The sequence below is a fragment of the Megascapheus bottae genome, chromosome 18 (genome assembly GCF_031878675.1).
Source record: "Megascapheus bottae isolate mThoBot1 chromosome 18, mThoBot2.hap1, whole genome shotgun sequence".
In the NCBI taxonomy this organism is placed as follows: Eukaryota; Metazoa; Chordata; class Mammalia; order Rodentia; family Geomyidae; genus Megascapheus; species Megascapheus bottae.
The window spans coordinates 5,836,001-5,844,250 of NC_143526.1; the positions used below are offsets into that span (position 1 = coordinate 5,836,001).

At 39.7% G+C, this 8,250-nt stretch overlaps 1 pseudogene; it reads left to right on the forward strand.

Moving 5' to 3' along the window:
* Positions 1–781: 781 nt before the first annotated feature.
* On the forward strand, positions 782–1,713 carry LOC150050023 (heterogeneous nuclear ribonucleoproteins C1/C2 pseudogene; annotated as a pseudogene).
* Positions 1,714–8,250: the final 6,537 nt, after the last annotated feature.

The window sequence follows — 8,250 nt, forward strand, 5'->3', positions numbered from 1 at the left end:
TTTATCCTCTCTCAAAACTCCTGATGGCAAGCTTTTTATCCCAACTTTTGAAAGTTGCCTTTTGTCTCCCATGCCACGCCTTCCTGAGGAGTTCCACTGAGGAGCTGGACAAGGGCTGTAGCCCTGTGCTGCGTTTCCTGGATGGCCTCTGATGACATTTTGTAGATGTCAACAGACCTTTCTGTAAAAGAACAGCCCCAGGTTGCCTGAGGCCAGCCACCTCAACAGAATCCCAGGCATCTGGCCAAGTGTCCTGAGAAACACAATCCAGCACCCAGAATCAACACCACCCCAACAGTAAGAAGGAAACAGGCAAAGTACATAGAACAACTCAGAGCTGTCCTGGGTTTTCTGAGTCATAGCACACCAGTGACCACTAGGGGAACTGAGAAGTTCTTCATGGTCAAGGGACAGGCTCAGTGTCCAGGTCTCTTCACACATGTGTGATCTTTCTCTGGTAGAAGAAGATTGCTCAGAGCACGAGCCCTTTGCCCTATAATTCTGGAGCTGTGGTTCTGATGCAAAAGTCACTGGAATCTTCTACCCCAAGCTAGTGCCTCCCCTAGGGATAGTTTGGTCAGTGTGACAGCATCTAGTGTGTAGATCAGGAGCACAAGAATTGTCAGTGCCTGGTTTTATCCTCGTTGTCAACCTCGAGCAGTAGTCGACTTCTCACGGAACCTGGGAGTAGGAGATTCAATTAGGATCTCTTTTCTCGCCCGCCTTCAGTGAGATTCTTTTGCTCTTCAGCTACACTTTGTGAGGAGCCAGACAATCACACACAATGGCTAACAACATTACCAACAAGACAGATCCTCCCTCCAGGAACTCCCGTGCATTCACTGGAATCTCAACACACTTGTAGTCAAGAAGTCTGATGTGGAAGCAATCTTCTTGAAGTATGGCAAAATTGTAGGCTGCTCTGTTCCTACAGGATTTGCCTTTGTGCAGTATGTTAATGAGAGAAATGCTCGGGCTACTGCAGCAGGAGAGGACGGCAGGATGATTGCAGGCCAGGTTTTAGATATTAATCTGGCTGCAGAGCCAACAGTGAATGGAGGAAAAGCAGGTGTGAAACCATCTGCAGTGGAGATGTACGGCTCAGTACCAGAACACCCTTCTCCACCCCCTCTACTCACTTTACTTGACTTGGACTATGACTTTCAGTGAGATTATTATGATAGGATGTAGAGTCACCCAGCACATGTGCCATTGCCACTGTCTGTTGCTCAAGCTGTGGTGCCCTCTAAACGTCAGCGCGTGTCAGGAACACCTCACACAAGGGCAAAGTGGCTTCAGTTCTAGGAGTGGTCAGTGAGGATCTTCTTCCAAGTCTGAAAAGTTGTAAGGACATGACCTTCAAGCCATTAAGAAGGTACGGAATCAGATTAAACAAAAAGTGGATCCTTTACTGGATAGCCTGGAAAAAAAAATTGAAAAGGAACAGAGAAAACAAGCAGACCTGTCCTTGTCATCTGCGGAAGAGGTGAAGAATGATAAATCACAAGAGGAAGAGAGCAGCAGCTCCCTGAAGAAAGAGGAGACTGATGTCAAGATGGAGCCTGGGGGTGGGGGGAGTGCAGATGACTCTGCTGAGGAGGGGGACCTACGCGATGATGATGATCATGAAGATGGGGGGAAGACCAGCTAGAGTTAATCAAGAATGATGAAAAAGAGGCTGAGGAAGGAGAGGATGTTGAAGATGACTCTTAAGCACATAGGAATCTTATCCCATTATTTCTTTTTTTTTTTTTTTTTTTTTTTTTTGCCAGTCCTGGGCTTGAGCTCAGGGCCTGAGCACTGTCCTTGGACTTTCTCAAGGCTAGAGCTCTACCCCTTGAGCCTCATCACCAATTCTGGCTTTTTTTCTATGTATGTGGTACCAAGGAATTGAACCCGGGTCTTCGTGCATGCTAGGCAGGCACTCTACCACTAGGCCAAATTCCCGGCATCCCATTATTTCTTTACCTAGCCCGTGTCTTAAAATCAAAATTTCAGGGGCCAGGATTTTGGCCTACTGCTTGCCTAGCATGCACAAAGACCTGGGTTCAATTCCTTCGTACCACATACATAGAAAAGTCAGAAATGGTGCTGTGGCTCAAGTGGTAGAGCACTAGCCTTGAGGAAAGCCCAAAGATAGTTTTCAGGCCCTGAGTTCAAGCCCCAGGGTTGATAGGCAAAGTAAAAATCAAAATTTCACCAGCTTCTCTCCCCTAGTGTCTTCAGCACAAGCTCACTGTTCTCTCTGTCCTTGTCCTTCCCATGTTCATTAATTCACACTGCCCTGCGCCTCGTTCCATTTTTGCTTCCTTTGATGCTCCTGATAGTTTGGTTAAGTCTTATCCTGTAATTTTTGCTTTTAATATTGATACCTCTTTATGACTTAACAATAAAAAAGATGTTTTTATTTTTGTTTTGTTTTGTTTTTAATCAACTGTCTCCAGACTAATCTCTTGTTCTACAGGGAGTGCAGTGCTTTCCATTCACACAAGATTTTTGTAGTTGCTTCACTAACATGCATTTAGTTGAAGCACCGGATAGCAGCTTTAAGTTAGAAATATGTGTGTCATACCCCTCGTGAGAGGGCTGTGTGGGGCGGTTCAAGCCAAGTGTAACAATGTGTTTTTGTGAACGAGTGGCATGTTAGATGCATCCTTTAGAAAAATAGTGTAACAGTATTAATATTTGTTTTCTAAAGTTGATACTGTGGGTTATGACAGATATGCCTGTTTCTCCTTTCAGTCCTGTCTATTTTGCTTCCACTGTTCTGTTGCTCTACCAGGACATGGGTATGGTTTAGGATCATTTGATCTTCCTCATCACTGACTCTTTGGGCATGATTATGGCCAGCCTCCCTTACCTTTCTCTGGTAGTGCCTATCTTCTCATTCTATTCTTCCTTTTTAATAAAAAATCGGATTTAGTACTTGCCTTGTCTATTATTACCCACTGAACTATCAACCTGCCTATTCCAAGAAAGTTTATCTCACATAAAGAGCCAATATTAGACCTTACCTTTTTCTTTAACCTTAGAGTCCTTGTCTTTTCTATGGAATATCTAATTGATTGATTAAATATCATTGTTGTTAAGGTAAAATTTCCTCCTTTTCATAATTTCCTATCTTCTTTACAATGGAATGTTTTATTATTGTTACTTATTGATCCTGACATTAGAATATGAATCTTTAACCAGTAAAATTAAAGTATTTTATGAACAATTCAAAAATTTGTGAATCTAATTACATGTAGCCCCTCCCTTAGTCTTAAAATTACATCCACATGTTGGAATTGTACCCTACATTTGCTTTGCCTCTTTTTTTGACTAATTTTTATCTTTACGTATTTGTACAAAGGAGTTTATGAATTTACTTCTTAGTCATTATCACCACTTTCAACAATCCTACCCACTCCTCCCGAACCACCCCTTCCCTCACTTTTCTTCATTTTGTAGGATGTGCATTGACTTTTTTACTGCATTGTCCTCCCTTCTTTTCTTCATTCTTCTACCCCCTTCCCTTGTCTACACCCTACCCCACTCAAGTTTTTTGGTGTTTATTTTGTTAAATTATGATTTTGAATTATGACTATACTGTTTGAGTTTTCCCCTGAATCCACTATATTTCAGTTAATACATTTGTATGTAATTGCATTATTGCCTTATTTTAAATTCTCAATAATATTTTAAAGAAGGTGCATATAGACACATTCACATTATATATATATACAATGTGTATATGAATACACATTACATATAATTATATATGGTACATGTAATTATACTAATATATCATTAATATATTAGTAAATACATAACTATATAAAATTAATATATTTATATTACACATAATTATTTCTGTTAAGAAATATGCCATCAGTCTATAAGTAATGTCCTCCAGAGTTATTTCATGATTTTCTCATATACATATATATATATATTTTTTTAATTTGGTCTGCTTCAGTGTAGCTCACTGATATTCTTGGATTTCAATATTGTTAGGTTGGCAATGTCAGTAGGTTTTTTTTTTATTAATTGCTTCTTCTGCCCCATTATCTATTCTCTATACCCCCACCTCTCACACTCACAATACACACTAATGTTAGTTCATTTGATATGGTCCCTGATGTCTCAGATGTTCTTTCAGCTTTATTTATTATTGTTCTTAGCTTTTCTAACTTTTCTCCATGTTCATTGGACCCTTCCGGCTATTAGGTAGGTCATTTCAATTATTTAAATCATTTCTGACAAATATTTTTCAATCCTATCATTCCTAGAATTCCTTTTATTATTTTCTACTTTTCTGAAAAATCCCATTAATTTACCCAAATTATGCGTCTTTCCCATTAACTTTTTCCCCACATATTTATAATAGCTCTTGTTAAGTCCACGTCTGCTAATCACAACCTCAGAGCCATACATGAATCTAACTTATTTAAATTCTGGTTTTGGTCATATTTTCCTACTTCATCTCATAAGCTTTGGGTTTTTTTTTGCCAGTCTGGGCTTTCTCAAGGCTAGAGCTCTACCACTTGAGACTCAGTACCATTTCTGGCTTTTTTCTGTGTATGTGGTACCAAGGAATCGAACCCAGGCCTTCATGCATGCTAGGCAAGCACTCTACCACTAGGCCAAACTCCCAGCCCCAAACTGTATTTTTTTTAATTGTGTGCAAAGAGATCATTGAAGCAGAAAAAAAGATGCTAAGATCCTAAAACATAGACCCTAGAACATAGTCAGGGTGCTGGAGTGAGGGTAGACAACAGGGAACCCACTTAGCTTATGTGCAGCCTTTGTGGGCAGCTCAATAGGTAGGAGTCAAGGCGGATGTTCTGAGCGGGAGGGAATGAGGTCCACGCAGCAGCACCAGGACCCTGAGCATCATGAAGACTCCAGAAAGCAGTTTCTTCATTTTCTTCTTAATTTAGAAACCATTTAAATGCCTACTACCAAGCAGAAAATGATGATGTTAACCATGGAAGAATCAATCGTAGGCACCAATTTAAAAAGCAATTCTAAAACAAAATATTTGACATATAATGACAATTTTTTTAAAAAATCAAGTATCATTTGTGTTAAGTATATAACAAATTGCTTGAAAGGACAACCTAAGTCATTGGAAGCAAAATCTCAGAAGTAACAATCCTTTATCTTAGCTTACAAAGGAAAATGTAAAACAGGAAGTGGTCATCTGTCTTCTTCTTCCCTGAGGCCCAAATTAAAAGGAACTGAATTAAGACTTTTGACTGTCCAGGCTGTAAAGGGATATCTGAAATGGAGGTAGAGGGAACACCTTAGAAAAACCCAGCCACAGAATGGTCTGGCTCTGCCCACAGGTTTCTCACTGACTGACAGTAAATCTGGAACTGAAAAAGCAGTGGCATTTTCCCTCTAGGACCATAAAAATTCAGAAATGATCAACCATCTTGAGCTACATGGCGACCAAAGTGCTTTTCAGTCCTCTAACTTTGTAATTTCTACATTCAAAATATTAAGAACTTAACATTTTTTATAATCGTTTTCTAACATACAGAAACCACACACACACTGGAAATTTTCTTTCTACCATTATCCCTTTATTTCTCTTCATGACACAAAGCTGAGATTTTGGTATGTCAACTGACATCCAGGAATAGGTCATGTCTTCTTTCAAATTGCCAGGTGTCCCTGTGCTGGAGAGATTCACTGAGCAGAACTGCAGAGGAAAAAGACAGTATGCCAAAAAAGAAAGGAAGGAAGAAAGGGAGGGAGGGAGGAAAGCAGGGAGGGAGGGAGGGGAAAAAATGCACGAGAGTAGGGGTAGACCTTAGAGAAAGTAGGACTACAGAAGAAAATTCACCAAAAAAATCGGCAGGAAACAAGTATTTAGGGTGAGAAATTAAGAATCTTCGAAGTCATTTGCGTGTGTGCACATGCACACATTTGTGTGTATGTGTGTGTGTATTTAGGGATGCTAAATTCTATGCTATCTAATCAAAAGATATTTGACCATAGAAATCAGGAATGTTATTGTGGGTTGAGGATGCAGCCCAGTGATTCAATACTAGCACACATGCACACATGTGGCCCCCCCCCACACACACCTATACATGCACACACTCATACTCACACTTCCATAAAGTCCAAATCCTTGTGAAGAAATCATCCCCCTCTACCAGAAATGTAGAAGGGTTTGGGATATGACCCATGTGTACATTCATTCAGAATACAAATTAACCAGTGAACTGAAAGAAAGCCTCCCGATTTCTTATCCCCCCAACTTGTCCAGAAATGAGTACTGGGATTCTTTCTGAGGACTGTCTTTACCCTTTTGTTGGAATATGCCTTTTTTCAGCCAGAGAAGAGACAGCAATCAAGGCAGGAATTATGAATGCTCTGCTACAGATCTACATTAAAAATTCATGGAACTCATCTCTACTTTCACCTGAGGCACTAGGACAGACACCTGATGGATGGAGAGAGCTTGTTCAAAGTCTCCCCTAATCTGCTCAGAAATGCAAGGTGCATTGAACTTCTCAGTGCTCAGCTTGTGGAGATAGAAGACCCATCTGGAGAACTCCCTGCAGTGCCTGGATCCTGGTCGCTGAAGGTCTGAAATACAGGCCTCTAGGAGAGAGGAGAAAGAAACCTGTTTTCTATTTCAGACTCCTGGCTCAAAGGCAGAGGGGAAAAATAATCACCAGAAAAGCAATTTAGGTTGAATGGTTTACAAAGTGAGATGGATCAAAGGTTAAACACATACAATTTAAATGGAGAGAATAGGGAATTTTCAGCTTGGTTGAGTAAATATGCCCATACAGGCACCTGGCCTGTACTCCAGATACCTGCTGCCTGATCCCCCTAGGTGGCTCAAGCCATTCCTGTCCCCTTGATGGCCTTCAGCTTTTCTTCAGATCCTGTCTCTTTCCCTTTTCTTCTTCAGAAAGCAAGCCAGCCATTCAACTGTGAAAGTCACAACAGTGGGCACAGCCTAGAAACTTCCTCTCCCTCGCTCCATCTCTAATCCTTTCCAGTTCCTAAGTAGTTCAGTTCTCTGTCCTCAGCGTACAGCCTGCCGACATCTGCTGGTTTTTCTGCAACCTCTTCCCCTTAGCCTATTCAGTATATGTATTTGTGTGTGTGTGTGTGTGTGTGTGTGTGTGTGTATGTGTGTGTATGTGTGTACATATACATATACACACATATATAGGCATGATATATAATAACATAGTACATACTGTATATTGATATGCATACATACATACCATCGTGTGTACATATATTTATATCTAATGGCATATATGTATACATGCATATGTACACACGCACACATAGACATGTACATGTACACTATATGTGTACATACATACTATTTTATTAGCACATAGAAATAGTATGAGAGTCTGTGAAAAATCCCTATTCACAGTATATTCAGAACAAGTTCCTTCTTGCATTATGTTCTCTTAATGTCTTCTCATTCAGTGGTGGGTTTTGTAATGCTATTTTTAAATAGATATTGATAATACATCATATATATTATATATAAAAGCTATGCCACATGTTTTCTACCTTTTGCATTAGTATTTGTTCAAGTACCTAACTCTATGTCCCACACTTAAGATCTGTCATAAGAATATTTTAATGAATAAATGAGTAACAGAAATAGAGATAAAAATCTCTAAAGCAGGGCTGAGAGTTTGGCCTAGTGGTTAAAGTGCTTGCCTAACATGCATGAATACCCGGGTTCGATTCCTCGGTACCACATACATAGAAAAAAAGCCGGACGTGGTGCTGAAGTTCAAGTGGTAGAGCTCTAGCCTTGAGAAAGTCCAAGGACAGTGCTCAGGCCCTGAGCTCAAGCCCAGGACAGGCAAAAAAAAAAAAAAAAAAAAAAAAAATCTCTAAAGCAAAGTTAAATGTCATCTCTAGTCAAATTAATTATAATTTATACTTTTTCTTTTTTTAAATAATTTTGTTAAATTTCAGTGTATAGAGGGATTACACTTATAGTCACCAGATAGAAGGTACATTACTTCTTACACATTAATATCCCTTCTTACGTTTTTGACCCCATTTCCCTCCCCTACCCCCTAATTTGTATTTTTATGTATTTTATTATGTAACTTTAGTAACTTAGTGATTGTAATTTGTATCTCTCTCCTACCCATCTCATACTGGAAGTAGTGATACATACACTTAAACCCCAGTGGCTTTTCATATTAAACAGTATCAAGCCAAGTATACCTCTGTGTTTAGGAAATTGGTTTCACCTAAATG